We start from the raw sequence: 6,907 nt of genomic DNA on the forward strand, positions 1-6,907 counted from the left end.
TCTCATATTCAAAATTAACATACTGCTTTCCATAGAAAACTCATCAAATGCAACAGTATATTTATTTCTTCTTAAAATTTACTTCTTCTAAGAAATATTGACAATGGATTTCTTAGTTTGGTCATAAAATGAGTCAAAATTCTCCTCTGGAAGTCTCTTTTATGTATGGAGAAGCTGCAGGGTGTTAAAGAACTTGGGAAAAATAATACTGTATGTGTGTTCCACATGAAGATTTTTTTTTCTTTTTTAGAAAGAGAGAGCAAGCACACAGTGGGGAGGGGCAGAGGGAGAGTATCTTTTTTTTTTTAATGTTTATTTATTTATTTATTGAGAGAGAGAGAGCATGAGCAGAGAGAAACAGACTCCCCACTGAGCAGGGAGCCCAATGTCAGACTCGAACCCAGGACCCTGAGATCATGACCCGAGCCAAAGGCAGACACTTAACCGACTGAGCCACCCAGGCGTTCCCACATGAAGATTTTTGATTGCTGAAACCCAGAAGGAAGTTCTAACAGTAGAAAGATTAGGAACTGGCTCGCATTTTATATCATAAAGCCTTGACTTAAAACCTTTCCAAGCCCCTTGTGAGCACCATTATTAGAATGCCTCCGCATAAGCCTGGCCCAGCGTTAGATAGTCTTCCTTCACATACTCACATCTATGGAGTTTTTGCCAACTTGTAAGTGGAAAGGATGGGGCTTTTCCTATCCGTTTTCCATGGAAATATTTGGTGTACTTATACAGATAAGGAAAATCAGGATCTAGATAGCTAGAAACTCTATTAAGGGAAGATATGATCCATTCAAGAATGTAAGGCTTCTTAGCCGTTTTTATTTTATTCCACTTGATAATTACAGGTTATACTAACACTGCTTTTCTTCCTCTCACAATTGTTTTTCCAAAAAAAATCATTTTTAATCATGTACATATTTCATCTGTTATGCAGCTTCATCCCTTACTGCCAAGAATAACTGTGCATTAACTATAGATTGAAATTTTATGTATCATACACAGTAAACCCAATGATAGAAAGGAGTCAGGTACCATTATCTCTAGCCACACTAAGTTGTCAATAAGAATTCTTTATTAATTATCAGAAAACTATAACCAAAATCACAAAAGAAGAGAAATTAAACAACAGGGAAATTTTTTCTACCTTCAAATCTTTACATTTAAAAGCAGAATATCTGACACTTGTAAGCAATTATACAACGCTTATAAATGGCATTTTTGTGCCTAAAATAAAAATGCTTTAAATAATTCCAGACAACTTGTTTTACTAGTAAATTAAAAGATTTATTTGGCAAGCAGAAGCTGGACACTTCTGGAACGTCTCTTAAATATGTTTTCCCTTGCTCAGCTCTGAATCAGGGGAACAGCTCGGCTGGCTGAGAAAACAGCATCATGGGGTCTTTTGTGCAACAGCCACTGTAGGGCATCTAAAAACTCCTCAAGTAGCAGCTCAGAAATGCCCCAGTTGAAGAGGCCTTGGGAGGTTAATTCTGTCATTACTGCGTTGACATGAGGCATGTTACAGCCTTCAGCACAAAATGTTACTTGTAATCTTTTAATCCCAAATTAGGTCAATATTTTATCAAGTTAATCTAGCATGAAGATTAATTGCATTAGTTACACACACATATACGCATGCGGGTTATTTGTTTTAGAGATACTTTTAATCAAAGAGCAAACCTTTGGTTACAATAGGCGATTTTTAAAAATCATCCTTTCTCCAATAGTATTTATCTTTATAAAAGAGACATTTATTCCTTCAATTGATCTTTAGTCAAGACTGATGTAAGAGAAAAGATAATGGTCTTATAATTACTAAAACAGTGACCACTTAGAAAAGCTGCTTATGAAGAAATAATGACTTCTGATTGAAATGTTTTTAATAAAGTATCTCATTATTAGCCTCTTATTTCGATTTAATTCTAGTTGTTTTCTTACAATATATGATTAGTCCTGCAAGGAAAGTCAATAGTTTTCTGTGTTTAAAAAATATTGTAACAAAGAATATAAACTAGAGTGGTTTTCTATAAAATTATTATCATACATTGTTTTTCTTTAGTTATGAAAATTGAGATCAAGCATTATCTTTTTTTTTCCCCCTTTTCTTTTAATCTAAGAAGTGAGTTTAGGGGGCAGGTAGGAAGGTAGAAACATATTGATCTAAGCAGCATAAATCTGCTAACAGAAGTCAGTAGAGTGGACAAATGCCTCTCTCCCTGAGTTTCTTAGATAAGAACTATCTCGTAGTTTAAAATTCTGAGGCATCATTCTGGGTAGTATTACAGGCCTCCTGGATGGCAGGAGAAGAGTTCATGCCCCATTTCATCAAATATCAAAAGACATCATCCAAGGGTCATGCTAATTATAGAAACTTTACAACCAATGTTTGAGAATACTGCATCTCAAAAATTTCAGCTCTAGTCTTCAAATATTGGTTTTCTGGCATTCTTTATTAGTGAAGTATGATAGGTAAAAGGATCCAGAAATATTTTCATGTGACTAGAATTTTGAATTAATTAACAGATGAATATCAAATCTTTCATGTGAAGAATAAATCAGCAATCTCAGTGTCAGATACTTTCTAAGAAGAGATTGTTTGATTGAATTTAGAAGTAAAATTCACAATCCTAAATGTCAACCTTACAGTTAATAAAGTTCAGACAAGCTATGCTGAAGAAACATGCCAAATAATTCTCTATTTTTTCCACTTAGTACAATATAATATTCTTCTCACAATAAATATTAAGAAAAATCTACATTCAACTTGCTCAAAATCAGCCAAATGCATGTTAAAATAAAAATGAATACTTTCAGGAAAGGATACTATAAAAAAAAATCCCAAATGAAACTTTAAAAAAAATTTAAGGTCCAAGATTCAATCTTTTTTTTTTTTTTTTTTTTTTTTGCTTAAAGGAAAATTAAGCCTCTTCCTCCTTCCTTTCAATCTCACCAGTTAGAAGCACCCAATATTAAAAATTTAGTGTACCGCCTCCTCACTTTTTTAATGTTAATTTAAAAATAATTTATAAGTATATACATATTTATAGTCTTCTTTTTAATTTCTAATTTTAAAAATGTACAAAGTAGGGGTGCCTGGGTGGCTCAGTCAGTTAAGCATCTGCCTCTGCCTTTGGCTCAGGTCATGATCTCAGGTTCCTGGGATGGAGCGCTGAGTCAGGTTCCCTGCTTAGTGGGGAGTCTGCTTCTCCCTCTCCTTCTGCCCCTTCCCCCAGCTTGTGCTCACTCTCTCTCTTTCTTTCTCTCTCAAATGAATAAATAAAATCCTTTAAAAAAGTACAAATGTAAACACAGACTGTCATTTTAAAAATATATAAATATACACATCGTTTTTATCACAATATTCTATATTTTTAAAATTAGTAACTTCTTATGCACTACTATCTTCATCAAGAGATATACATCTAACACATTTTGAACAACCACATTAGAAACTGCCCAGCCCTGAGAAAATGCAACCTAACCTCTATTAAATTAATCACTATTTCCCAAGAATTTATGTTATGTGTACTTGTCACAGGTCAGGTTTCTGTGGTATTCAACAAAAAGTATAAGATAGAATTCCCAGCAATATAATTTACAAGAGGGAAAAAAACAAAACAGAAACGTCATCTTCAATGGTGCGGTCTTGTAAGAACATAGACTCAGGAGTTGGGCAGATCTGGTTAGGAACTAGTTCTTCGCCATCTACCAACAGGGTAACCTCTGGAAAATTTCTTATCCTGTTCATCCCTCAGTTTCCTTAACTGTAAAGCAGGAATAATAACAGGACTTGTTGAATGAATAAATGAAATAAGGAAAACAATGTAGTGCCTAATACTTGATAAGTGTTTGATAAATTTTAGCTAATATTATTGTCACCATTACTTAGACGATCCATAAGAAAGGGTTAAATTATGAAGATAAAGGTGAGAGCTCCAGAGGTGTGAACTGCAATGTATAAACTGAAAACACTGGGAAAGTTTCACATAGATGAGCCGTGAGGTCAATCTAACTGGGCACATGTGAGTAATATTTCAGAGGACTAACTTCTCATTGCCCACAAGTTTTGCAGTCACTGTAAGGAGACAGGGCTGAGAACATGTGGGTCACTCAGGTAAGAAAGGGCTGCAGGGGATGGAGGCAGAGACATACAGGTCAAGTTTTGTATAGACTCATCCATAAGACTAAACTTTTCATCACAGGTATGTGGGATTTTAGAGTTGGAGGGAACTTTATGACTCCACTAGTTTTATTTTGCCCAAAAGGAAGTGGGGACCAGGAGAAAGACACATCCAAAGGCATCCAGCCAGCAGCGGTCAAGTCAGGACCAGAGTGTAGGCCTCCTGTCTCCCAGCTTATCTTCCTCTGCTCTGTTCTGCCTGCCATATCAAGCGACTAATGTGATGACAGCAACGTTTTAGGAAGATTGATTTAGCAGTCGAGTGTAGGCTGAATTAAAGGAGGAAAGCCTGGGGAGAGGGGGAGGAAAAAGGCTGTAATGGTAAACCAATCAGGAGGTGATCAGCCTCAATGAGGGACATGGGAATAAGATGAAAGAGGAAAGAACGAATTCAAAATGATGCCAAAATCATGAGATGGAAAAGTTGGCCACTCTTCAATATGGCTCAGCCTCATGTAACTTAACATCGCCTTCTATAACTTCTTATTTAACACAAAGTAAGCAATAGCATCAGGAAGTTAAGAAAAGCTTTCTATGACACTGTTGCTTTTCATATGTATCCATGCCCTCAGAACTCATCACCACCCCTCACACCACATAGGTAGACTGGTTCATCCCCACTCCATCCAACATTTCCGTCTCCACCAGCATCTAAATCAATGTGACACTGAACTTTTGGCTTATCGCAGCAAAAAATATGTTGCTTAAATTTATTTTGGGACGAAAATTTGGAGTTTTTTTGTGACCTAAAATAATTTTTGTTCTGTTTTGTCCCTTTACCTTCTATTTATTCCATTTACTTTGACTTTTTTTTTCAATAAAACTGAAAGAACAATTTTTTAAAATGTTTCAACACTGTATTCAATAGACAAAGCCAAGAATAGATAGAATTATGATAGAACTAATGGTAGCACACCAATAACAATTTTAATGCATCAAACTCTGAAATACTATCGTCCACATTGATTGTTTAGTTGACTCTGTGTTTCTGGGACAACACATCTTGTCTGAGACGTGCACAGAATCACTTCTCTAAGCAGTGAATATATCAAACAAGTGAATCATTCCTCTACAATGCCACACTCTACCTGTTAATTTAAATTTACCCACTTCCCCTTAGCAAGTTTTCTGAAGTGCTTAATTTTTTTAACAAGTAAATGAGGTTTCTTTCAAGTGTTTATGAGCATTAAATTACAAAGTAATCAGCTAGGAGAGGCCGCCCCCCCCCATCCATAATTTGATTTAACTGTATAGTGTTTAGCTTAGTCTAATTAGTGTATAAACACCCAAGTGAGGAACTCAAGGCCATAATCCTATTTCTTTTTTATTTTTACTATGGTATATTTATGTATTTAGTAAAAAATCAATTTTGAATGAATACACAATTCTATTTCCTCTAACATTTTATTTTGAAACATTTCAGACTACAGAAAAGTTTCAAGAGTAGTGAATAAGCACACATACACCTTTACCTGGATTTATCAGTTACTAACATTTTGTCACATTTGCATGCTCTCTTCCATGGTGCACATTTGTGTATGTATATGCACATTCGCATAGATTTTATATTTTATATATATATATATATATATATATATATATATATATATATACACACACACACACAGAGACTCTTTGCAATTATACATGACTGTATATATATGTATAATATATACACATGCATACATGCATACATTTATGTGTGTGTGTGTATATACACACATACATATATATACACATATACATGCATGTGTGTGTGTGTGTGTGTGTGTACACAGATGAATCATATCAGAGTGAATTAGATATACATCCATAATCTTCTTCCTAAGGCTATCAAGTGGCATGAGTAAAATAACATTTTTTACTTCTGCCTTAATACTTGTACATTGCCTTTCTCATGAGAATTTAACAAAGTTACCTCAATATATTTATAAATGAAAGGAAATTTTAGGTCATCTTTTTCTCAATTACCACAAAGTTAAATCACATTTTATTATTTCACTTAAACTAATGTCAGTAATTGGCCTCCTGGCTGCCACTCTTGTCTCCCTTCCACCCACACCCGCATCTCAAGTCTATTCTCCAGTCAGCAGCCAAGGATCCTGTAAAACCAGAATCACATCATTCTATGATCTCCTCAGAGCCCTCTGTGATTTCCCGTCTTACTCAGAGTTAAGCCTGATCTGAAATAGCCTACAGGAATCCACACTGACTCCCAACACCCCTTTAATCTCATATCCTGATGTTCCTGAAGGATCAGGAAAGACCCAGCTTCAGGGCCTCCGCTCCTGCTACTGCATGCACCTGGAACATTCTTTCCTCAATGTCTTCAAGACTTGTTACTTTTTAGATGGTGACTTAAATATTACCTTCGCATGGGGTCTCATCCTTGCCAACCTTTTTAAAACTATAAAACAAAAACACACAACCTATATGCAAGTGCTCCCTATCCACTTCCTTGCTCAGGTTTTATTGTTTAAGTACTTACTGACACCTAAAGTACCCTACCTTTTATTTACTTACCCACATGTAAGCTTCAAAAGGACAGAGATGTTTGGAGTATTTTTGCTGCTGTATTACCAGTCCCATAATGGTGTGTGGCACAAGGAGGCACAGATAGCTCCCCAGATTTTCGTTGTTGTTAATGAACGATACAAATACATATGGAGCAAACAATAAAATAATGTAATTTGATAGTTTTCTGCTTATTTGACT

This window comes from Ursus americanus, chromosome 13 (assembly GCF_024610735.1).
Source record: "Ursus americanus isolate L20-20 chromosome 13, mUrsAme1.1.p, whole genome shotgun sequence".
NCBI lineage: Eukaryota > Metazoa > Chordata > Mammalia > Carnivora > Ursidae > Ursus > Ursus americanus.